Source organism: Podarcis muralis, chromosome 8 (assembly GCF_964188315.1).
Source record: "Podarcis muralis chromosome 8, rPodMur119.hap1.1, whole genome shotgun sequence".
Taxonomy (NCBI): domain Eukaryota; kingdom Metazoa; phylum Chordata; class Lepidosauria; order Squamata; family Lacertidae; genus Podarcis; species Podarcis muralis.
In genome coordinates, this window is record NC_135662.1 from 45,870,739 (window position 1) to 45,897,105 (window position 26,367).

Below are 26,367 nucleotides of genomic sequence, written 5' to 3' on the forward strand. Positions count from 1 at the left end.
GCTCCTTGGCTTCAGCGATACCAACGTGAAACCTCCAAAGCGCAGAGGGAGCGCTCCCTCTGTGCTCTGGAGGCTTTGCGTTGCTTTCGCTGAAGCCTGGAGATCGAGAGGGGTCGGTGCACACCGAGCCCTCTCACTCTCCAGGCTTCAGGGATAGCCGCCTGAAGCCTTCAGAGCGCAGCGCGAGTTCCCACTGCGTTCCAGAGGCTTCAGGTTCCTTTCGCTGAAGCCGGGAGAGTCTTGCTCTCCCTGCTTCAGCAAAAGGAACCCGAAGCCTGCGGAGCACAGCGGGAACTCACGCTGCGCTCCGAAGGCTTCAGGCATCTTTGAGGCTGGCGTGGGGGAAAGCAGCGCTTCCCCCTACCGTCAGCCCCACAAGCTCGGGGGGCAGCAGGAAGGCGGCACACTGCCTTTGGGCTGCTTCCCAACCTGGTCTTTGAGGCTGGCGGTGGGGGAAGCAGCGCTTCCCCCCACTGCCAGCCCCACAAGCTTGGGGGGCAGCACAGTTGAACGCACAGAATGCACTTGAACGCACAGAACACACCTTGTTTTAGAGGGGGAGAACAAGAAAAAAATTCTCCCCCTCTTTGCGCAGCGCCCCTTCAGGAGAAATGGAAGGGGCTCCGTTTTTCCTGCTGTTTCGCTGAAGGGGTGCTGAGCAGAGAGGGGGAGAATTTTTTTTTCTTGTTCTCCCCCTCTAAAACAAGGTGCGTCCTATGGTCCGTTGCGTCCTATAGAGCAAAAAATACGGTAATCTACTTCTTATTTACCTCAGTTATTGAAAACTCTTAGTTACCCACAGAAACCGCAGGCAAATCAGTGCTGCTCTATCATCAACATAGGGATTTCTGGCTTACATGCTGTAGCCGTTTTGTAATGTAGTAAAGACGGACATGGGTAGCACTGTGGTCTAAACAACAAAGCCTAGGCCTTGCCGAACAGAAGGTCGGCGGTTCGAATCCCCACAACAGGGTGAGCTACCGTTGTTTGGTCCCTGCTCAATGCCAACCTAGCAGTTCAAAAGCATGTTCAAAAGCAAAGTGCAAGTAGATAAATAGGAATCGCTCCAGCGGGAAGGTAAACGGTGTTTCTGTGTGCTGCTCTGGTTCGCCAGAAGCGGCTTAGTCATGCTGGCCACATGACCCGGAAGCTGTACACCGGCCCCCTCTGCCAATAAAGCGAGATGAGCGCCGCAACCCCAGAGTCGTCCGTGACTGGACCTAACGGTCAGGGGTCGCTTTACCTTTAAAGACTGACCATTTGCATCGAGCAGTGCCTTACTCTTGCATGTCAAATAATGAAGTCAACTTACTGTACTTTAACTTATTAATTGAGCTTATTGGGGATTTACCACAAATGCCCTAGTAAACAGAGGGCTAGGAAAAGTCCTAGGGCCATTTCAAAATGAATTTTCACTGGGGGGAAGGGGAACTCAAAAGGACATTTTAAAATCATGCCAAAAAAGGGCATTTTTAATCTTCAATTAAAAATAATGAAACACATATTTATACAGGATTGCAGCCTGAATTGGTTAAAGGTGCTAACAAGGGACCTCATAAATTTCCAGGCATATGAGAAAAGTTTGTCCCATTCTCCTAGGCTTGACAAGATCAGAGGAGCCGCAGGGGTTTCCCAGTTTCTCTCCATATGCTCAAGTAGAACAAAGGGAAGAATGGAACAACTCTATATCTGAGGTTAAAGGGAGATACGAAACAGAGGAAGGATGTTCCCTCTTATTTATCTTATTCAAATATTTATAGGCTGTCTTTCACATAAAATATAATGTGGTTTGCAACATATCAACATAAGAGACAAAAGATTACTAAAAATATATGAATAACAAAAATACCATTGCTAGCCAAAATTCCTAATAGAGGCAGCACTAAAAATCAGTGTTCCAGAGTTCCGTTGTCACAACTTCTTTAGACAACCATGTTTTGTAACCAAATGCATGTATCTCTTAATTGTCTTTCATCCACCTCCAGCACCAAAATAAAACCCACCAGAAACTGCTAGTTTTAAAACCACCACTCTCTTATTTTCTGAATGTTAATATTTTCCAATGCAACTGAGCACTTGTGCAAAACGACAAGCAAGGCACAGGACTTATTTGGCTGCTATAGGTGGTGAACGTGACAGGCAAATAGTTTGATTCCAGATAAAGCTGTCATTCTCATTGATGAGCACATTTCAACATTTCGGGGCAAATGTCAGTAACTTAACTCCCTTGCCTTCCTCTTGGTCTTAGCACTCTTCGCTTATATACTGTACATACAAAAGCTTAATTGTAAATTGAAGAAAAAATGGCTATTTGGCGATCCAAGCACAGCACTCTGAGGAAAACAGCATTTTCCTTTTAGAAATGCAAGCTCTTCCTTTCAGCATCTACTCAATGAGCACAATCTAGCCATAGCCAGTTCCATTCATTTCAGCTGAGAGAAGCAAGCATATTCTCAACTCTCCCACCCATTGAACTCAATTGAGTTTAAAGTGCTTAATTAATCTGGACTGCAGAGTGTCCCAAGTCGTTATGAGAAAGAGGGAAAAACCAACTTGAAAGTAAAACTTTAGGAAGTGAAAGTGAATGTCCTTCAATTCTGTTATCACGTTTTCCATTCCTACATCGACTGCACTACCACAGCTGCAAACATTTGGGAAGGATTATCCTTTAATTTAGACAAAAGCAAGCATTCCTTAGGTAAATCGGCACTTCTTTTTTTCCACCATCAGACCCATAAAACCTTTTCACGACACAGATTTCAAGAGAACCCTTTAAGGTTTTAGGATGTCTCCCCTTTTACTAAGTAACAAAATACACCCCATGGTGTCTCATTGACCCCACTCAGCTGTCCTTTGACCTCTTCAATTGTTGTAACCTAACTTCAGGGGCCACAGAACTTGCCTCCCATATCCAAAAAGGCTAATGTTGCTTCCTCCTAGCACCTGGTGAAACAAAATGCAGGGAGCCTTTCTCCCCACCCCCCCCAGCCCACACTACAGCTACTATGCTCCAGATGTTCCCATCTAAAATCTTTCTGAGAGTTGGCTTGCTGTCTGTGTGGTAACCAAGAAGCAACAATTAAGACCTGGACTATGGCAATGACCCTCTTGTTCATTTGGGCCTGAATACTCTCTTGGGCCTCCTGCCCCTAAGGATACAACAGGTCATAAAACAGGAATAGATCTTTGGCCTCTTGGAAATACTAGGGTATTTAAGTACAACAAGAAACAATAGGAGTCCAATGTTCCATATAAACGAAGTCAAGCCTCTTCAACTGACCCGTAGCAAGGAAGAGGTCAGTGGATTCCTCTTTATTTTCCTTCCACATATTAAAATATCAATCACATACTTTCCCTTCTGTTTCTTTTACCCAGCTCCCCATTTTACATATTTGATATTTCTGAGAGAGCAGAACATAAATCTTGTTTTCATTATATATTTGGCTGAAAGAACCCACAGCTTATGGATTATATCATGAATTTCTAGATAGAAGGAACAAGTGGTGATCTCTATCACAGAATCTCCCATCCTCTTAATACACTTAAAAAAGTCTACCAATGTAGCGTTTGCAGTTGAAAGAATATGTCTGATTTCAATTTGCAAAAATGCACAGTTGCAGTTTTCAAATACCATGCCAACTGTTTTTAATTCTTTTCTAGAGTAGACTAGACATAAGTAAACAAAATGGAACTTAAACTAGACAGGAGAGCAGTGCTTCTAGTCAAAAAGCTTGCTGACTCAGGCTCAGCCCATTCTGCGTGGAGTTGCACTCACCTTGAAGAAGCAGGTTATTTCAGGACAAAGCTATAGTGTTGGATGCTAAGAGAGTGGTAGTGTTTTTGTCCCGCTTCAGCTGATGTGCCAACTATGCCCATTACTGGGGATGGCAGACCCAGCCATGGTCTTACAAGACCTGGCTGCAGCAAGATTGGATTACCGGAATGTGTTTTACATAGGGTTGCCTCTGAAAACTGTAGGTGGTACAAAAGATGGTGGCTGAACTGTTGATGGAGACTATCTTTTCGGAGCAAATCAAGTGTGCTGGCTGTCAGTTTGTTCCCAGGCCTGGTTCAAAGGCCTGGAACACATATCTTATTTTATTCTTGTAAATCAATTTGGGGCACCTCTAGCCGCATGAAGAGATCTATAAACACAATGGGTTGTACAACTAAGTTTTACTCAGAGCAGGTGCACAACCTAAGTTAGTCGTGTTTATTAATTTCAATGAGACTACTCTGAGTAGGACTAGAATTGGACAAAATCTAATCTTCCCTAAACTCAGCTTGACACTTTTAAACAAATACCTTTGGACTTGTATAGAAGAGCAGGCCTGTATGTTCCTGCCCAGATTCTGAGAGCATCAGGATATGCCCTCTTAGCTGTCCAGCTCCCATATGAAGCACAGGGGGGCATATTTGAGGGCAGCACTCAAATTGTAGAACTCGATTTTACTCTAATGCTCCCTCATTTATGGCACCTCTCTCCGCTGAAAACATTTTGAGTTCGGCAGGACTTTCTTTGAATGCTAGTTCTCCATTTTGTTACTATTTTCTTAGTTTGCTTCTGTAATGATGGTTTTGGGGTTTTTTTATATATGTATGTGTGATAATAGTTCCCTTTTTGCACTAGGAAGGCAGCATATAAATGTTTATACAAAACAACTGAATCAATATTAAGATAAAGACTAATAATATACAGTGGTACCTCTAAGTTGTGGACTTAATCCATTTCGGGGTGCCATTCACACCCCAAAAAGTCCATAAGTAGAGTGCCTCTTCTGCGCATGTGCACAGCGCAATTAAGCGCTTCTGCGCATAGCATGCAGATGGCGTCTGCGCATGTGCGAGCGATGAACCCGGAAGTAAACATTTCCGGGGTTGCCGCATTCGTAAGCTGAAAGTCCCTAACAAGAGCGGAACACAACATGAGGTATGACTGTATATTGTGTGATATCCAACATTACTCATACGCAGAATACTCACCAGAGGCCCACTGAAATCAATGGCCTTAGGTCCTTAAATCCATTCATTTGTGCGGGTCTGCTTTATAACTAACAATGGATACGAACTGTATCTTGCTTATTACTGGCATTACACATGATTAAAAATATACAAAGCCCATGTTTACTGTCTTTTGTCTAGTAGTTTTGAAATATAAAATGAAAGTTTTGTGCGCAAGACAAAAAAACCCACCTTTTAGTTTGACATTTCAGCAAAAATATTTATGCTTTTTTAAAAAAATAAACCCCAGCATATTCAAAGTTTCAAGGCATTTATTGTAACAAATAAGTAACTTGATTCAATGACTAATGGTTTTTACCAGAGTGTAAAGTAACTAGGAATGATACAAGGTTCCACAAGGTCATAAATTGTGATGTTTACGCTCATGTTACAATAACGTCACAGAGGCACACACTAACCTAAGAAGTATGAATTCATGTGCAAATTAAAACTTTGAAATTGATAATGTAATTGAATGCTTCTGAGGAAAATGTCTACGTTAGAAGGCTGAGGGAAAATACATCTTTGTACTTCTCTCACTGCTATTGAAGACGATGAAGTCACCAATGATAAATGCATAATTATACAAGCAGCATTCTGAATGTGAAAATAACACTACCTTTTTGTATTCCTTTCAACCTTTTCTAAATGTATTCATGATGGACGATTGTTCAAAGGTATTCTGCCACTTGATCCAGATTGGCGAAAGTTTTAAAGATCTGTAAAATAAAATAAAAATAGTTTAAAATAATTGAAAATGGCAGCGAACCAATAATATTATTTGTAGCAACAAACAAGCCTGAAAACAAAATTCTCATATGGCAAACCCACTTAGTAGTTGCTCTAATTTTTGCTCCCAGTTATACATTCAGGCCTACTCGTGCCTACTTTGGAGTAGTCACCATTAAAACTCAACAGGACATGCTTTTGAATAAACAAACATAAGCCTAAATAGAGTTTCTTACATAATAATACCCCCCCCCCACAGACAATAATGTACTGGAATATATTTGAATAAATATAACAATAGATTAGTACAGATCAAACACATTTCTGATAAACAGCAAAACTCCAGAAACAGCTGCTATAATAAAAAAATTGCAATCTCTTACGTTTGAAAACTACTGAAAACACTGAAAAACCAAATATCAAATAAACCACTTCATATGGATCATCAAGCAGCCTTCAGGCAGTTTGTATTTCAATTGAATACAATATGGATACTCCCTTGTGTCAATTTGACCTAACACAGGGGTGAGTGGTTCTAAATCAAAAGTTCAGAAATGTGAAATGTGTGTTTTCTTTTGGAATCAAATAAAAAGTTTTCATTCTCCAGATTTGCTATAGTGAAGACATTTGCTTAAAACATTTTCTAACACTGATGAGCAGGAGAACAGTTTTAATATTTGAGGAGTCAGTTTGCTTTCTAATACACATTTGTCGTTATAATTCCATTTGCTACAGTAAAATCTGTAACTTGAAATAAAACCACCTAGTTTTACTCATAGAACTAAAGTTCTGTGCCACTAGAAGATGCCTGAGTTAATGTGCATATATATATGATTAAGAGCAGAGTGAAATTTTATAAATATTTTAACTTTAGTACACTCAAAAGATTTGTCAGGCAACATTTCCCCTTCATAAAAATACCCGAATTTTGGGAGCATAGGCCCATATTCGGCACCCTCTGTCCACCAGTGCAAGGGCTGTTGCGCTAGCATGAGGGCAAAAATTCAGGTTGCACAATATCAAATACAGCACCACAGTTGTAGTACCAGAAGCTTGTTGAGCAACAGAAAGGACTGGAACTACAGCAACAATCTGTTATGGAACCAGAGCAAGAACCATAGAGGCGGCTTCCTGAGGCTTCTCTAGGGCAACTAGTATAATGCTAAGTGACCTTAGTGTGACATCAATGCTCTCCCATAGTTTTACAGAAAGAATATTGTTATTTGTGATAAAAAGGCAACCACTAATTTAAACAATGCCAAAAAACACAACATTCAAGACCTGTATACAGCTGTCATACTGATGCCACTGTTGTACTGTTTTCGCATGCCATGAGTAGAAACTCTGCGTAAGAGAAGCTTTTCATTTAAGAGAGAATACTAGAACCTGGAAATCAAATGCTGAATACCAATGACAAGCTCTAAGAAGTGTGCCACAGAGTGAAACTTGCTTTGGAAAAGCCAGTGTGGTGTAGGGGTTAAAGTGTCAGGACCTGGGAGACCAGAGTTCAAATCCCCACTCAGCTATGAAGCTCATTGGGTGACCTTCAACCAGTCACTCTTTCTCTGTCTAATCAACCCTCACAGTGTTATTGAGAGAATGAAATGGAAAGGAGGTGAGTCAATGCTACTCCTTGTGCTTCTTGGAAAAAAGGTTGGATGAAAACTCAGTAATGAAAGAAAAAAAAATAGAAGTCCATCACTAATCTGCATTCATAGACTGCCGACACAAGCGTAAGCATACTTGCATTAAAATGATTCCGATTAAATCCTTGGGAGTGGGATATCACATAACCATCTATCATGTGGTAACATAGAAACTCCCTGCGTGGATGGTTTTAACCACATGGAAAAACAATTGTCTGTAGAAATCAGCTACACTCTCTGCTAAGCTTTGCCAAGATTTCTGAGTGGTTGCAGAAGTGTGGGAAAACTCAACGTAAAAGTGTGCCCAGACGACATGGTTCAAGCCATTAAACAATCCATTTTTAAAGTCACCATCACCATGTGGTCATGTAATTTCCCCCTCCTTTCCATGAAGCATGGCATATTGGGAATATTATTATTATTATTATTATTATTATTATTATTATTATTATTAAAATGTGTATACTGCCCTTCATCCAAAGATCACAGGGTGTTTCACAACATAAAAATACAAAATGAGAATACAAAATACATAATAAAACAAACACCAACCAATAACACCCTCCTACAAACACTATTTATTATCTAATCGAGCAATGTACAGCTGTCTCCAGGAGTCCAAACACATTTCCTTTTGTCTTTCAATGTAGTTGCTGACAATGGAACATGACCTTGAGATGTAGTTCCATTAATTATATCTTATTGGGTAGGTTTTCTATAATTATTATTTTTGGGTGGACTGTGTCCTATAAGGAGAACAGCTTGATTTTCAAGCAGCACACAATTTAAAAATCATGCCAATAGTATAGTGCTGAGGAACTGGAGGCAGAATACTGTAAAAACAGAGACTTTGACTGCTTTCCACAGCTTCCCAAAAAGTATGGTGCTAAGAATAATTTAAGACTCTAGTTTCCCAGTAGAGTAGGAGACAGGTCTGCCACTATCACACAAAAGAGCCTGGGATCAAGTCAGTCACACTAAACTCTTTATTTGCCCCATTTTCAGCGCTCGCGCTCTCTCTCTTGCTCTCTCTCTCTTTTTCTTTCTAAGGTGCACCAAACTTTCCACACTGCCAACTTTTAAAACTACTGCAAACGCGAGACGGACATCGAAGTTTGGTTTTTTGAGCAAACTGCAGAACCCTGCAAAGACTTTACTTATTATTATTTACTATTTTTGAAGTCCACAATACAGTTCCTTCAGGGCAGAAATCACTATTTTTGGGGCCACGTGCTGAACATTTCACCTGCTAGTAATGACATCTTTGTATTTTCTTCTAATTACACTCAAAGCTAAGACCTTTGGCCCTGGGCCACAGACCTCTATTCAAGCTGCACACATTCTCTTAAGCACCCTGATCCTTTGTTGTCATTCTCAGTCTTTCATCTATTATTTACATCCATTGAGAAGGGAGCTACTCTACCATTTGTGAAGCTTTAAAGCTTCTAATCATCTTAATTTCTTTGCCTTTTCTACCCCTGCTTCCCCCACCCCACAACACAGCAAGCAATTTGACAGAGTCGTTTATTCAAGCCAACAGTTTTGACACCTCCGAAAGCTTGTCAAAAGTAGAAGAGCACTCTCATCTGTATAAGTCTGCTCTTATGAGACAGCTTCAGCCTCAGCAGCTTAAAAAATAAAAAAAAATCATTTTCATTCCGTAAGACATATCAAACACAATTAAGCTTCACTAAGAAATCACGGAGCTAGCTTTTGAATTGAAACAACGGGGAGCAATTCCAAATGTTTACAATTTAAATGCTTTCTTTCTTCTGAAAGCACGAGTGCTAATGATATAATCAGGCAAAACTTCCTATTAAACTAAGCAACTAACAAAACCCAATCGCTTTTTTCACAAAGAAGGAAGAAAATCAGGCAACAACACTTTGAACCACGAAGTAGAGCTGTCTAGGCTCTTTCTTTCCTTCTTTTTTTGGAAAGGGCTTGAAGAGTATGGCCTAATAATGCATATCACACACGCACAAAACACAACATTAAAAAATACCATGCTGTTTCAGTGCTATAGAATAAAGAGGCTATTTTCCTATACAGAGAGACAATCACAGTTCTGACTCTCCTGCTGATGGCAAAATACAAATAAAAAAGCTGATGAGATTGTTTTTTACCATAATTTTGATGACCAGCTCTGATTCTTACACCTACTAAAAAGTCTTGATGACAACATATGATCCATCTTGGTGCTTTCTTTTGGTACTGCCTTCCTTCCTAACTGTGCTTCCTTGTTGCCTGCCTGCTCTGAAAGCCTCCAGCCCCTTTGTCTTTTCTTATTTTCACCATTTGCTTCAACTAGCAGTCCACTTGAGACTCATCCATCTTCTACATCCTCAAGTGACAGATGCTCTTAGAAATGACCATACTGCTGCATGAACAAAAGATAACATCACCTCTAGGAACTCAAGGGAGAAATACAACAGCAACCTTAACACTGCGTTCTTCTGATGGTTGCCACATCGTAAACCTCTCAGAAGTGAAACAAGAAAAGCAGTTGTACAGAGAAAACAATTTAGTAATAATTTGAATGACACTTTCAAACTTTGCATTTTTCATACACTTATGTTGTACAATTTATAAGATAAAGGCTGAGATCCATGCAATTCATCCACTCTGTGAATTGCACTTTAAAACAGAGGACAACCTCAATAGGAACCCAAATACACATTTTCAGGTAATCACTTTGTTTCAATGCAAGAAGTAATGGAGAATGATGTGTATTTACTAATATGCACACAAAGTATGGAGATTAATAGTAAAAAAACAAACTTAAAAATAAAATTTATTTAAGAGCTAGAACTGTTAAATACATCTGAAGTACGGTTCAGCTGACTTTGAAGAGATTTTGTTCTTGTATACATTTTAGAGCAGATGTTTGTTTGAAATTAAAGGGACAACAGCAGACCCAGAACATAATCATACCATGTACATTCACTCTAGTCTTTAAACATTTACTCATAAGTGCAATTAGTCATTACACAATGTGTAGCTTGGGATGTAAAAAAGAAAGATAAAAGAAAAAAAAGGATGCTGTGAATAGCTATAAATCACTTCTCTAACAAAGGAAGGTCATATTAAGATCTCCCAGCAACAAACTAATGAGACGCCACATATGAAAACAGTCATTCCTCTCTACTAAGAGAAACTATGGACTGCAAGTACTCATTTCTTTCTAGGGAAAGGGTCAATTTTATTTCCTCCCAGTCAAATTATAAATGCAGAACAACCTTTGCTAGATAACAGGGTTACTTACTCCTCAAAACAACAAAGAAAAAAAACAATATTGATTATGATGAGGAAACAAGGGGAAAACAGTATTGTTGAAAGGAATGGATCAATTGGTCCAACATTTTTAATGAATTATACATTTGTGCGATTCCAACATACCATTTGGCACCATATGCATTAGTTAAGTCCCTAATGAGTTCCAAACAGAAAACAAAGTAAGAGCCCTAAACACATGGTCAAATATTGGCCTTCTTCAGACATAAAGCTAAACCATAGGCTTGTTTACTCTTCCTCCCCTGCCAATGCTCCTATGAGGGAGTTTGGAAGCTCCCCCCCCCCCACCAACGTAGAGTAGCTGCATGTAGTTTATCATAACATCCAGAGCTCAACAAAATGCAGTGTGTTGAAGTAAGCCAACTTCAAAGTATTAGTTATGAAGCTGTCTTGTCTCAACAAACTATAGTTAAGATTAACCATAGTTTAGGGTCCAGATGATATGATAAACTGTGGTTAATCTAAAAGAGAAACAGAAACTTCCAGTCTCCTCCTTGCACCCTGAAGAGGGAAGGGTGGCTTGCATGAATCTGAGGCACACTTGATGCTAATTTTACATCTCAATGCAGCCACTAAGTTTAAAGATTTCTTTCATTCCAAGCCTTATAAAGAACAAGTATAACAGCAAATTACACGTTCATAAATGTTTTGGGGATCAAAAAATATCTGCAACTTAAGCGAATTGCAAAGTAAAGTAGGAGTGGAGGGTATTATGAAACACTGTAATTTTTAAATGAATTTTTATTAAACTTTCCGAAAGAGAGAGAAAATATTATCAGCAAAAAAAAAACAAGGAAGCGTATATCAGTAACATATGCTAACATATAGAACTACATTAATGGAGTCATTGAACACTGAACACTAAGGAATTGGACCAACCAGGTAAGGACAAAATAAGCAAAGACAGACATGCAAGACATGATCTCCATATTCCATCTTTTAGCCTGGCAGCACCTACACTTTGCAATTCCCTGCCTATTGATAACAGGAAGGGGCACTGGCAGGGGGGCAGGGGGGCAGGGGGAGCGCAGCACCCCAGGACATGTGCCGCATACTCCAACTGCACCAGGTGCCACGCCTTGCGGTCAACGTGCCACGCCCCCAGGATGCACGCCCCACACCCCCAGATGCACAACCCGTCCCCCATGGGCGACATGCCACGCGCCCGGGAGGCATACCACACCCCACGGAGCAGCATGCCACGCCCCTGCCTGTTCTCCTCCCCAAGTGCTGGAGCATGCAGCTTCACCACTGGGAAGGGGCCATCAGATCCTGGTTCCATAAACAGTGGTACCTCGGGTTAAGTACTTAATTTGTTCCGGCGGTCTGTTCTTAACCTGAAACTGTTCTTAACCTGAAGCACCACTTTAGCCAATGGGGCCTCCTGCTGCCGCTGCACAATTTTTGTTCTCATCCTGAAGCAAAGTTCTTAACCCAAGGTAATATTTCTGGGTTTGCGGAGTCTGTCACCTGAAGCGTCTGTAACCTGAAGTGTACGTAACCCAAGGTACCGCTGTACATTCTTGTTTAGACAAGCCTACACTGATATCTAGAATTCTGATGTACAGATTTTTAAAATTATTTTTGTAAAATACATTGAAGGTTTTGTTTTGTTTTTACAATCAAGTGGTATATAACTTTTATGAAATGAATGAATGATTCTACAAACATTCCCAAGAAAGACAGGAAAAGAACATGTTCCCGGGGGGCCCTGCTTCAATCAAGGCTTCAAGCAATACTAGGGAGTTAAATATCACTGAGTATTTTGAATGAGTTCCCCTCCCCTTATATTTGCACCAACAGAGGGATTAGCAAATTATGTCCAATTATGTGCTATATAGCCCTTTGTAGGCCTGCTTCCCATGCAGAGATAGCATGGCATCCTTCAAAAGCAGAGGTAGAAGAACTTGTTCCCTTAAAATAAACAAGGCAGCCTTTGGTTGCCAGAGTGCAAATATCTAAACATTTTAGATTAATCCAGAGAAATTGTAGAAACTAAGTGGTCATTGGCCAGTTACTGATATGTTCAGATTAGACTGTCATGAAGAGCAACTTTACTCAGAAGTAAGTATGAGGTTGAATGAGATTTTCCCCCTAGTAAATGTGATTAGGATGAAGCTGAAGTTTGCCAGTACAGTAATTATATGGGTAAGTAGAGAGACTGGTTCAGCTTCCTTCTGAAAGTAATCACAGCAGATTAGCACTTCTTGGTCTAAAAAGTCCACCTTTTATGTATTATCATGATCCAACATAGGTCGAAAACTTTAGGGTTCTTTCATGACAACAGAGGCATAGTAAACACTCAGTATCAGTAGCAAGAGACCCAGGCTAAATTAGTTTCTCCAGGCAAATGAGAAGCCTTTAAATTAAATTTCCCAGGCAACAAATATTAAATTAGACACTCTTTGAAACAGGAGAGGTTCTGAAACGGAAACACCCCCCCCCCCAAAAAAACTTTGACCAGCTATGGTGGTTTAATATTTTAAAACAGATTTAAAATCGTACACTGTACAACATAATCCTATGCACATTTGTATGGAAGTAGCTTCCCCTATGTGCCTTGTTAGTGTGCACAGAATTCTTCAAAACATAAATTATGTTATTTGCATTTTAGTTTATTGGCAGTTACGTCATAAACTACCATTGCTTTCCAGTTAAGTCATACACTACTATCTCTGCAGAGGGAGGGGAGAAGAAATTTGATTCAGTTCACATTTCACACTGTTTGAAAGAATATTTGAACTGAAACACAGCCAGTCTTGGAAATTCACATTTCTCTGAACTTTGCAATGCAGCTTTCCAGCCATGTAATGTGTACAAAAAGCAACGTCCTGGGTGAAGTGTGCATACAAATGTGTATGTTAGTGAAAACAACATACATTAACTTACCGCTTTAAAAAATGCATATTAGTCAAAACTGCATATAAAATGTGCAGATTTTGGCACATGTGTATGGATAAATTTGTACTAAAATGTTGATGGATTTTCATGATGATTTTAAAAAAACAAATAAATTCCACCTTGTCGCAAAATTTAAGGCTGAAAAATGAGAACTGAAAAGGAACAGATTTGTTCATTCCTCCTGGGGGACTTTGGTGTGCACATGATGCTCTATGGAAAGCTGAGACTTCCTCATTTCCTTTGATATCAAGGAATACTCTGCAGACTATATAGGACTTAGTAATCATTGACATTGAAGAGAATGGGTCAGCCGTTTCTTGCACGTAGTTCAGGGTGCACCTTTGAAGTCCCACATTAAGGATAATGTTAACTTACGAATCTTTAAGAAATTATGTACTACTCTATCCGCAAGTGCCTTTTCCTCAATATCACAGAAGTCTACAATTAACATGGGTATCTTTTTTAAAAAAAGAAAGGTGTTAGTATCTATTTTGCTATAAGGTCAACAATGGCGTAATATTTTACTATGCTATTCTTACAAACAACTCGGCTTAAAGTTAGTTTTGTCCTGATTAAAGTTTCCCATTTCTTTGGTCCCACTGTAACCCTAACCCTAACAGCTTCTCAACATATATTCAAAACATGGATATTGATTAATTATCCCCACAGCCAAAGAAGGCACAATCAGCAGGCTGAACCAAACTCATTTCTTTATTCTACAGGAAGCTTTTATTCAAAAAAAAAAAAGAGAAGTTGCCAGAACTGGAACATGACCTTGAAACGACAACTTCCATTAACCGATGTCTTATTCGGTGGTTTTTTAAAAAAAAAAATACACCACACACCCTACAACAGCCCATTAAATTAACTACTTTTAAACACAATAGGACCAATATGAATGCTGAAAAAGTACACCCCATGGCAAGTTCTTATTGCATGATTGATCAAAAACAAAATAAAAACACCCTGTAGCTTTCCAGATCACAGTCAGTGCCAAAAAATCCACCCAGGAAAAAAATCCATCAAAATGAAACTCTGAAAGGGCTTTCCCCTCACCAACCTATTTGCACTTCAAAAACTCCTTAAGTCCCTTCAGCTAAACCCCAGGGTTTAAAACATTGCAAAAATACAAGAGGGTTTGGTGTCATTTATCTTCCTTTTGGCCTCTGGTCAGAGCTGTAAAGTCTGCCAACTTCGGAAAAGGAAAAAAAGAGAGAGAGAGAACAACAGTCTTTGTATATAACCCATTTTGTTTCAAAGAAAAGTTCCAGACTAGAGTCTTGCACAATTTGTCTCTTTAAATCTAATCTACAATTAAGAGCTATTTGTAAACCAGAATGTTCCTAATTAAGCACTGGAAACCCATAGAATTAAAATTGTGTAACATTTGTATACGTGAGAACAGATTCTTTCCATGTCCTACATATTATGTTGTTCTTGTTTAGTCGTGACCCCCAGTGCTTTTTTTTTTTCTGGGGGGACGCAGGGGTATGCATACCCCTAAACATTTTGTGAATCTAAGTTTGGCTTCATTGAGGGGCAGTATTTCAATATGAGTAGGAAGATGAGAGTATCCCTAAACATTTCTTTAAGAAAAAAAAGCACTGATTATATCGTAGAATGAATCAGATTTTTAGTACCTACAAAGTCACTTAAACTAACAACATGCCCTATACTAGGCACTGCACAGAACGCATTTCAAATTTTTGCTAAGATGCACATACAATTTCAAGGGAAATGGAAATTTTATGCACCGCAGGCATCTTCTTAAACAACTGTCAGAGCACAACAACTCTATTTATATGTCTTACCCATATTATCAGATATATCCTATAACTGAATTCTTTAGAGTGGTTTTCAAAGCAAAGCACTGTGGTTTGACCAAAATCTAGCTCTAGTGATTAATGATGATGCCCAGTAAATACAGTGAATATCAAAGTTACATTATTTCCAATATGAGAATTAAAACAAGCAACAGCAAACCTTAATGTTTATTTTCACTGAAGCCACCACTTTGCTGCAATTAACCCCCCCAACTCTTGAACCACCTTAACCTGGAAATAAGACCCGCTGATTTCAATAGAATTTGCTTTCAAGTAAACACAGTTTGAATCAGTTTTGCGTTAGACAAAAGTAATTCCCAGTGTCTTCAGTGGTCTTACTCCTTAGTACACAGGATTGCAGCTTCAGTATGTGATCCAAAGGTCACAAGAGTCAAATTCAAAGTTTGCCACTGCTAAAAACACCAAACTGGCATCAATAAAAAGAGTAAAATGATTCATTTTATCCATTTTGCTGTAAAAGTGCTTTGAATGGCTGATTATTCTCAAGATTATTTTCAAACTGGATTGCTACATTCGCCTTCTTTTAAAAAGACCACATTTCACTCCCAATGTCCCTTATTTCAGAAAGCCACAGCCTGACAAGGGTCCTAATTTTTGAAAGGGAAAAAATCCTATTGATTGCAAATGTGCAGTGTAATTACATATAAAACAAGATTGTCAAAACAATGACAAATCTCTATACAGGAAAAGTGCCCCAATTTGTATTAACAATAGCTCAGAGTCAGAACCACATAAACTTTGGTGCTGTGGAAACTTCCCCAATGCCTTTTGGCTAATAAATTCTAAAGAGTTGAGAATCAAACACAATGAGAAGGAACACACAACGTTTAAGTTCATGTTTTTCAAAATGAAGGTGGCAAAGAAAAGAAAACACACAAAAAGCTATCCTGAAGATTCACCAGCGACTAGGGTGGCAGGCCCTGGTCTAATTCCCTAATAAAAGCTCATGACAACCTGCAGAGCCCAGGAGCGCAAATCACATTAGTGGGAGATACCAGATGACCAAAGAAAAGCACTGGGGGCCTGGTAAAACTAGTAAACAAAAGGCAACATTCCAGATAAATACCATTGCTAGAATTAGCATTGTGAGATCCCTGAATCTGATAATACAAAAACAGATTAGGTGCTGGCAACAAAAGAATAAAATTGGGAACAAAGGGGTCATTCTGACACATCAAGAAATGATCTTCATTAACCCAGCGCACATTTACTGTGCAGCATTAGAAGCAATGAAACTGTGATGACACCAAGACTCATGAGACATTACTGGAGGTAACACTTTCTTTACTGCATCCAATTTACCAGGCAATTTGGTCCCTTTCCCCTTTAAACTTTGTGACAATTTAAAGACCTGTAATGATTTTAAGATTTGCTGTCCAGCTCATTGCAATTTACTGTCTGACACTCAACTGTGCAGTTCCAGAATGAGGTGATTTACAAGTCTCACAAATAAACCTTTTGCCGTCTTACAGTATAAGTTAATAACACTGGTTGTTGTTATATAAGCAAATTATCTTTCTACCATTCATGGGGCATTTATGTTTGACTCCTACAGAAATCAAGCATGCTTAACCAAGCCTTCTTCTTCTTTGGCGATCACTCGTAGCCGAGTAAGATTGTCTTCCATAAACACGGTTTTAACAATGAGTCTGTAAGTGACTGTGGAGGTCAGTTCTGGATCCACACGTCCTTCCACAGTGGGGACATTGGTTTCCAGGCACAAGTTTATCACGGTGTGGATTTGTCAAGCATTCCTTCCTCTTAGCACATTTCTCCCTTGTGTCCTGAGTTCAAGTGTCTTCAAAGCCCATGACACCTTTGGTAAAGGCTGTTCTCCAACTGGAGCGCTCACAGGCCAGTGTTTCCCGGTTGTCAGTGTTTATACTACTTTTATATATATAGATTTGCCTTAAGACAGTCTTTAAACCTCTTTTGTTGACCACCAGCATTACGCTTTCCATTTTTAAGTGTGAAATAGAGTAGTTGCTTTGGAAGACGATCATCATGCATCCGCACAACATGACCAGTCCAACGAAGTTGATGTTGAAGAATCATTGCTTCAACACTGGTGAGCTTTGCTTCTTCCAGTACAGTGGCTCCCAGGGTTTTTGACACAACCAAAATGGCTTGTTGTGGTGTGACCCATAAGAGTTATTGTTGCTAGAAATACAGACCTTAGGTCTTTGGTTGCCGTTAGTTTCATACATTTTAATGGCAAAAATTTGCTCCAGACCACTATTCATGTGGACCTCTTCACCATTTTGCTTATGGGAATGCAAGAACACCAACTGTCTGTTTTCAGAATATTGCTTTATAAGCGATAAAATATATTATAAAACATATTGTAAAAACGTATGGTGACACAAGCGTGTAGTTTGTGAAAGGTTCGTAGAGTTGTTAGGAGAGCCCTATTTCCCCTCACAGAGCTACAATTCCCAGAGGGGTTTAACAACCTCTCTTCCCAGGGAACTCTGGGAATTGTAGCTCTGTGAGAAGAAATAGTGCTCTCCTAACAAGGGACGCGGGTGGCGCCGATCAGAAGGTTGGCAGTTTGAATCCCCGCGACAGGGTGAGCTCCCGTTGTTCAGTCCCTGCTCCTGCCAACCTAGCAGTTCAAAAGCACATCAAAATGCAAGTAGATAAATAGGTACCGCTCTGGCGGGAAGGTAAACGGCGTTTCTGTGCACTGCTCTGGTTCACCAGAAGCGGCTTAGTCATGCTGGCCACATGACCCGGAAGCTGTACGCCGGCTCCCTCGGCCAATAAAGCGAGATGAGCGCCGCAACCCCAGAGTTGGTCACGACTGGACCTAATGGTCAGGGGTCCCTTTACCTTTACCAATCATTATAGCACGCCAACGAAAGTTGTCAGAGATATTCACCATACCAGTTAAGGACTAAAAGTTATAATTATTTTGGGTTTACTTATAAAGCCAATGACCCACTTGAACAGGCTTTGCAACTCATTTGTGGGTCACGACACACAGGTTGGAAAACACTGCTTTAGGGTATAGTAATAATTTATGTAGCAATCAGGGCCAACCTACCCATGAAGTGGAAGTGGGGTGAAGCAGCTGGTGGTGGAAGCCCACAAGGCCCACAAGCCCCACTTGCCCTTCTGCTTCTGCTGCCAGAAGCAGCATTGGCACCAATTTCCAGAGCTATCTTGCTCAAATCTTGTGAGAGGTCATGCAGCATGAGAGATCTTGCAAGATTTGGGCAAATTCACCCACATTAGGAATTAATATTTTAGAAGTCAGCAATATTTGCAATAGAATGTATAATTTTGCATTTCACCCCCAGGGAAACTTGAGATAGGTTTTGTTTTGGGCTTTAAAAAATTGCCACAAGGACATAAATCACCTATTCCTGTTAAACTAATTAAAAGCAATTAAACTCTAACAGTGTGTTCCTAAAGAAGTAACTTGAGGAAGCAGCCATAACTCAATGGTAGAACACATGCTTGGCATGCAAGCAGGGCCAGTCCAAGACAGTTTGGTGCCCAAGGTGAAACATAAAATGACATCCCTCTTCCAGGGAAAACGGGGTGAGTGAAGATATCTATATCAGGAAAAAGGTAGAACTAAAGATCTACACAGGGAACAAGGGTGGGAAGAGACCAGCAATGCATTCCTCAGAGAACAGCTCTGCTGCCCCTATGAATCCTGCCACCCGAGACAGGTGCCTCATCTTGCCTCATGTGTGAGCCGGCCCTACATTCAAGTCCAAGGAAAATCCCTGATATCTCCAGATAAGGTTATTGGCAATCAGCATAGAGCCTTCTGCAGATAATACTTAGCTAGATGAACCAGGGGTCTGATTCAGTATAAAGGCAGCTTCCTGGATCTCTTGTGTTATTCCTTGTGTAAGTACCAATCAGTTCAATGATGTCTATTCTTAGGTAAATTGATATAGGATTGCAACCCAAGTGGCTTATTTTAAGCATATAGAAATCTTTTTCTTAAAAAGTTAGTTCAAGATTTCTTAATATAGAATTGGATTTTTCTAAATAGCTAAACCAAAATCAATACATAGGACTACAACAGCTGAACTCAACTGCTAACATCCTTAGACGAAGCTGGATCTGCTTCTAATTTAATTTGCGGGATAAAAATAGACAAGCATAAATATTTTGCATCTATATACCCATACTATATATCCAACCCACATCCTGTCTGTCCTTACAATATGAAATACAAGCTGTCCTAATATTCAGAGATGCAACTGGTTGTGGGGCAGAAATGGAAGCCAAGACAATATAATTGTTTATGCTGTTAGCACCAGCAACCTTCCCTTTCAGATGTTTGCTGGCGCTCACCTTAGCTTGGAAGCAATTGTTCCAAAAGTAGTATCAACCTTAACTGCAGAACCACCCACTGTGTTGAGAGTGCCATTTTTGCTGGGCTGGCGGCGGGAGGAGGGCAGGTAGTGAAGAAAAAATAGTGTATTCCATATCTAAAGCACGGAGGAGAAACTTCCTTCAATTCAAAGTCAAACTTTTCAAGTTGGTGACACACTTTTTGGACATGCATCATTTCACGATACAGTAATTCAGTTTTGCATCATTTAGCGACACAGTAATTCAGCTTTACTAGCAAACCAGAAGTTAACCTAACCCTTTCCAGCCCCAGGAAGAGTGTGGGGCGCATTTGTCCGACACATCTACACACTGCAGCCGACACACTAACGTGTCACAACAGACAGTTTGGAAAGCTCTTGCTGTAGCCTGATCTAATATGGCCTCTAAGAAGCTGCTATTGCTTAGTCCAGGTACCTTAGTGCCTTGTTAAAGCTACTGAAACATCAATATGGTTCAAAACAATTCATTCTCCTCTCAGACAGCAAATGGCTTTGACATTATTTTGTTGTAAAATTGTTGCATTCCGTGGCCTGGTAAACACATCATGGTAAGCTAAACTATGGCTTACTGGGCCTGTGTGAAGGGGCCATTTCCTCAGATAGGAGCTCTTACCCACTTTGCGCCTCCCTGGTTCTTTATGCATGGCAGCTAAACCAAGGTTTGCCTAAGCATCTTGTCCGAACCAGATCATCACCATTTTTCACCATCATCATTTTATTTGTATACCGCCTTTCCATATTTAAAACAATGCTCAAGGCAGCTTGCGACATTACAGGATTTACATAATTACCAACATAACAAAAGTCATAAGCAATAACTAAAACACATCAAAAAGTACACAACCAAATGGAAAACAATTTCCACATAAATCCTAAAATCTAAAACTAATACAGCATTAAGATCAATCACAATTTAAAATGACATAGATAAAAAATAAAAGCAATTTAAAAAACAAAAACGGAGCCCTCTCTGCCCAGCAGCAGCAGCAGTCCTTTATGGAGCCTGTGAGGCCCTACCGCAAGCCAGGTGGAGAGATGCAGGTCAGTCCTCTACTCTGTAACCCAAGGTTCATCCTATGGTTTCAGATCTTGCTTAAGAATGTAAGATCTTTAACCACAATCTCAGGTTTGGACAACAGCAGCCAACTGTTATGCTTTCTATAACCATCCAGTGTTTACCGACTCTCTAGACTTGCACAGCTGGCTCTGGCCTTAGCTGTTGACACAGTAAAGCAGGCAGTGCTCAGGAGAGAGCTGGCACTCAGGAACTGCCAAAGGTCTATCAACGGAGTAAGTGGGTGCAGCCAAGTGCTATCCCAGTTTCCTCAGGCTTGATTTATGAAACAGAGCTGCCTCCAGAGCCAATTGCTGCTGCTGCTGCTGCTGCTGCTGCCTTCCTGTGGCTCACAGTGCTTCTCAACCATCAGTTTGTGTAAACATGACCTAACATGCCTGCTTTGACACACATTAATATTTTAATTGCACCATTGAAGCTAAAAAGCCCTGAGCGCTCCTTAGGTATCCTGTTCAAAAGGTATCAGCTACTGGAAGTTACAATAAAACACAATTTTACACATGACTGGTTTGTTTGTATGTTTATATAATGTATCATTAAAATACATCAATATTTTTAAATAAGTAAAACAAAACGTAAAGCAATATAATAAAATGCAATAAAATACAAAAATGCCATGAAAACCGCAAAAGGTTTAAAATAGGCATCAATTAACTATTGTGGAATGATGTACGCATACTTGCCTGTATAGGCCTGTTGGAATAGAAAAGTTTCCAGCAGGCATTTAAAAGTTGGCACAGAAGGCACCTGCTGAATCTATTCCACAGGACTGGGCCAATGACAGTAAAGGTTCAGTTTTTGCTGTTGTCAAATGAGCCTCACCAACTCAGGTGACCAATGACACTCCTGCATATGATCTCAGGGATCGAGCTGGAATATAAGGAATCAGGAGGCTCCTGAAGTACCCTGGACCTAAGTTGTTCGGGGCTTTAGAAATTTAATACAAGAACCTTCAACCTGGGTCTGTATTGCTAGGCAGCCAGCACAGCTGTTTTCAACAATGGGGTCACATGTTCTTGACCAGAAGCTGCCATCAGAAGTCTGACTGCCTCATTTTGCACCAGCTGGAGTTTCTGAAACAGACTCAATGGCAGCCATAGAGGCCAGAGCTCATTATTGTAATCTAGCTTCCAAGTGACCAATGCGTGGACTTAACAGTGGTCAGGATATCTCTGTCTAGGAATGGCCGTAAATGGAGAGCCAGATGAAGCTCATTAAAGGCATTCCTAGCCACAGAGGACACTTGGACTTCTAGTAACAAAGAAGTCAAGCCAAGCACCTGCTCCTTCGGAAGAAATACAAATTCAGCAAATAATAAAACAAAAATCATTACTACACTAGCAAAAGAGTGAACATTCTCTCCCTCTTAACTCAATGGACACCAAAACTGTTCTAACTCTTTATCTCCATCATGGACTATAGCCTTCTTACTAACTTTGCAGTCAGTAACAGCACACCTGCAGCACGATGGAGAAAGGGCACATTGCACAAAAAGCGCCTCAGAACAAATATAAGAGCAGCACATAGTTAACCCTTCCCTTCCCAGAAAGCTTGCAGGCACCATTCTATACAATTAATTATTAACGTAACTCCAGCCAAATTGAAAACTACCCAAAGCAGCATTTAATTTTTTCAGGCACTATCTCAAAAAAGCTACACACCTGCACTAAAATGAGGACATTTACAGTTATCAATATCTTCATTTTTTCTGCTTTAAAATGTAAACAACGCAAGGCAAACTTATGCTATCAAGTTGTTAGGCCTGAATATATATACAAGTGTTCTGATAAAAATGTTTCCCCCATGAAGCTTTGAACTTGTTGGAACATAAATACAGTATTTAAACCCCATTATGTTTGCTTTTTTAGTGCTCCCCCCCCAAATAAATATTTTCGTTCAAGTACTCTTCACGATAAGATAAACCTTGAAATGTATTTTTAAAATAATAATAATAATAATAGTGTACCTCTTCTTTTTTTAGCTTTCGTTGACTGAACATAAGCTTAATAAATGTGTTAAATCAGGTCACAATCTCATCAATTTTTTCTTAATTCAACGTTCCTGAAAACACACACCACTGCTTATAGGCGCCCCAATGGAGAACATGAACCCCACCACACAATGGGAAATCCCAGGCTGTTGCAAATCCAACTCTCATGTTCTCTTCCTGAGCCACTTCAGTACTAAAAGTTCTGGGTTTCCCAGTCAATGAATCCAGATGCAGCTGCTTGGGGCGGGGCCCCTTATGCCAAAGTCTTTCACTGGCAGCACACACAAAATTTGGAGGGGCAAGGGGATAGTGCAATAAAATAATAATAATAAAATTGAAAGGGGAGGGAGATTTTAAAAATGCTATTTGTGTGTCCTTTGGTGAGTACAGGTCCCTCTTCTCTCTTTTTCTGCTCAATTTGTCCCTGGTACAACTGACACCCATTTTTTAAAGTGAAAAAGTAGAAAGCAGGAAGGCAATGGCAGGAGGCCCCTGCCAAAGAGAGCACTCCTGGATATTGCACGCTGCAGTGTGGTTTGGGAAAATGCCAGTGTGCGACTGACTACATTTCTACCACAGTTAGTTTAACCTTTGAAACATGTCAGTCAGTGGACAGACCTCTAGGTAAGGTCAACACAACCTTGCCCATGCCAGCATTCTCTCTGTATTTGCTTGGGAAACGGTAGTGTGTTCAGTAACTTGTTCTCCATGAATTCAGAATGTAGCTAGCAGATCACAGTCAATCACCATTCTCCCTGTAGGAAGCAGCCACAAATGGTTTTTCAAAGATACATATGCATTAAAACTCTAGCCCATTTTTAAGATGACGGCCCTTTATTCAGTGACACCACTGATATTCAGGCCAAGATTGATTAAAATAGCAGGTTTTTATTTACTGTTTGCTTATTAATACATTTCTTAGCTGCTTTTCAGCCTCGGTGCTCGGAGTGGTGTACAGTACTGCATGATGCAAGAAATACAACACATACCATACACCGACAAGAACAAATTGTAGCAGCAGCAGCAGCTAAAGTCCGAAATAACATTTTTAAGACAACAGGAAATAACTTTCCACCTATTTTTTTATTTCTCATATTCAAATGGTTTTTGTTTGCTTTAAAGCACATACAAATAAACTTCTGCATAGCACACAATCCCTCTGCCTAAATAATTCTGAGATAGCAACAGCCCTGCACAGAATCCACAGCAACTGCAGCTTTGAGGAAGGAAATGTGGGTCTTGGGGAGCACTAATTTTCTGGGGCTCAGCCCCTGCCACATGAGGCAATTGCCCCAGTTTGCCTTACGGAAGGACCGGCCCTGTTGAGACACCTCCGTACACAAGCAAGCTAAACTAAGAGTTGGTTTATATGCGACACTGATCAGGGAAAGTTTATTCACACATCTCAGCTTTCTGTCCATGACAGGCAATCCTGGTGGTTCACAATATGAATATAAAAGCACATAGCGGACACATAAAATGGCACACTAGCCAACAACAGTAGTCTATAAAAACAGCGGCACCTGAGAACAAAACAGCAGCAATAAACTGGAATAAGAATAAAAGAGCCAGAACTTTCAGCCACCACTCAGGTCAGCAGCTCACTTAAAAACAACAGCATCTTAACCTGGTGCCTAAAAAGAAACAAGCAGATTTTATATCTCAAAGATATAAAATCCACACCAGGGCACTTCTGTGGAAGAGACCCTTCCTTGTGTCCAGCAAACTTGAGATATGGAAGAAAGGTTCACTTAGGGATCTTGTAGGTGGAAACTCCATATCCTCTTCCTGCATTGCACAAAAATCCCGCTTGACTGCATCCTGAGCCAGCAATCCAGGAGAGGACCATATAAAGGAGGCTCTGAGGCTAAGACACAGTGAGGTCATCCCATCCCACCCCCGGTCCTACGGCTCAATACTCATTTTTACATTGCTGTAAACACAGTGGGGGATATCTTCACCCAATCTGTATTATGTGTTTGTTTTCCTGCCCCTGCAACCCTCAAACCCCAATTCAATGAAGCTGTCAGCTGCGCATGTGCTATGGCTGTCTGAAATGTCTACACTTCAGCTTAACTTCGCCTTCTGTTCTCAAATGGGATAACACAGCTGGTTTAGAGGGGAGATGTATCGAACAAGATTCTACAGGATAGATATGGATTGCGGATAACGTCATGTGTGCATGACTTCAAATGCCAGTTGGTGGGAGCTCACTCAAGCCAGAGTAAACAGTAATGTGTACATAGCCTTAGTCTCCTCTGGACCTTCACTGGGTTAGTGAGCTCCAAAGGGAGCTGTTAATCTCCAGCTCTTTCTGCTTCAGCTCTAGCTCTGTTTCTGGCTCCAGATTCCATGCCAGATGTGGGCCAAAAACAAGTGCATTTCCTCTACATCCCAGGTTCCAGATTTATGTTTGTTATGGAAACAGGGTCTAGAATCTGGGGCAGAGAAAGAGAAGCAACAGAAAAAAGAAGCAGTTGTTACAGTAATGATGTAATCACCTTCTACCTTTAGACATCTAGACAGAAAGCCAGCTGACAGACAAACCCAGAAACTGGGGGATCTGTATGTCTGCTCATTCAGTTACTATGTTTCTATGTCTAAGCCCAAAAACAGGACTAGAAACTAGAATTTTTTAATCAATATAATTAGTTGTTGATGGATAAGATAGAAAAGAAAAACTGAAATAATTTTAAGGTATAGTTTTATTCTTCACAGGACAAAATTTGTATCTGAAGCTTTCAGACAAGTTGGTCAAGCCAATGTACTTCAGATGCAATTAAGGGCCTACCAAATTGAACCTACTCACATGGCATTTAGTGCTTGCCTATCGAAGTTGAGAGGTGGAGAAAATCAAGCGCAGCAAGATCATGCTAGTAAAAGGTAAAGGTAAAGGAACCCCTGACCATTAGGTCAAGTCGTGACTGACTCTGGGGTTGCAGCGCTCATCTCGCTTTATTGGCCGAGGGAGCCGGCGTACAGCTTCCGGGTCATGTGGCCAGCAGGACTAAGCCGCTTCTGGTGAACCAGAGCAGCGCACAGAAACGCTGTTTACCTTCCCGCCGGAGCGGTACCTATTTATCTACTTGCACTTTGACGTGATTTCGAACTGCTAGGTTGGCAGGAGCTGGGACCGAGCAACAGGAGCTCACCGTTCCTCGGTCATGCTACCCTTTCCTATTTCCATAATGCATATACAGTACTTTTTAAAAGTTTAATTGTTAAAGAAAACAGTACTTATTTAAAATGTGCTACTTTCAAAGGTTTTTGATTCAACAGGTACATTTCCATGATTTCAGGCTTCTCACCAATATAAAGCAAACCTGCTTTTAAAAAAGTAAATGTTGAGAATAAGAGAGTGTTAGGGAAAGATTCCAAGTGGCCTGCAGCAACACAAGATTCAACAACAAAGTTATCAATGTTCTTTTTGTATATATCTGAAGAGCGTACACTGAACACATCCTAGAGATTGTTCTCATTAAATTGGGAAGTGTGCAGTTGAAAACAGACACAGTGTACTTGGGATGAA

The 26,367-nt window shown here is 40.3% G+C and overlaps 1 protein-coding gene across 15 annotated transcripts in view; it reads right to left on the bottom strand.

The window, feature by feature from the left end:
- The window catches only part of GREB1L (GREB1 like retinoic acid receptor coactivator), a 168,091-nt gene that overhangs the window by 82,447 nt on the left and 59,277 nt on the right, over positions 1-26,367 (bottom strand). For all 15 annotated transcript variants that reach the window (XM_028737207.2, XM_028737218.2, XM_028737219.2 and 12 more), the window contains one exon: positions 5,621-5,720. The gene's annotated coding sequence lies outside the window, so the exon portion shown is untranslated. The remainder of the gene's footprint in view (positions 1-5,620; positions 5,721-26,367) is intronic.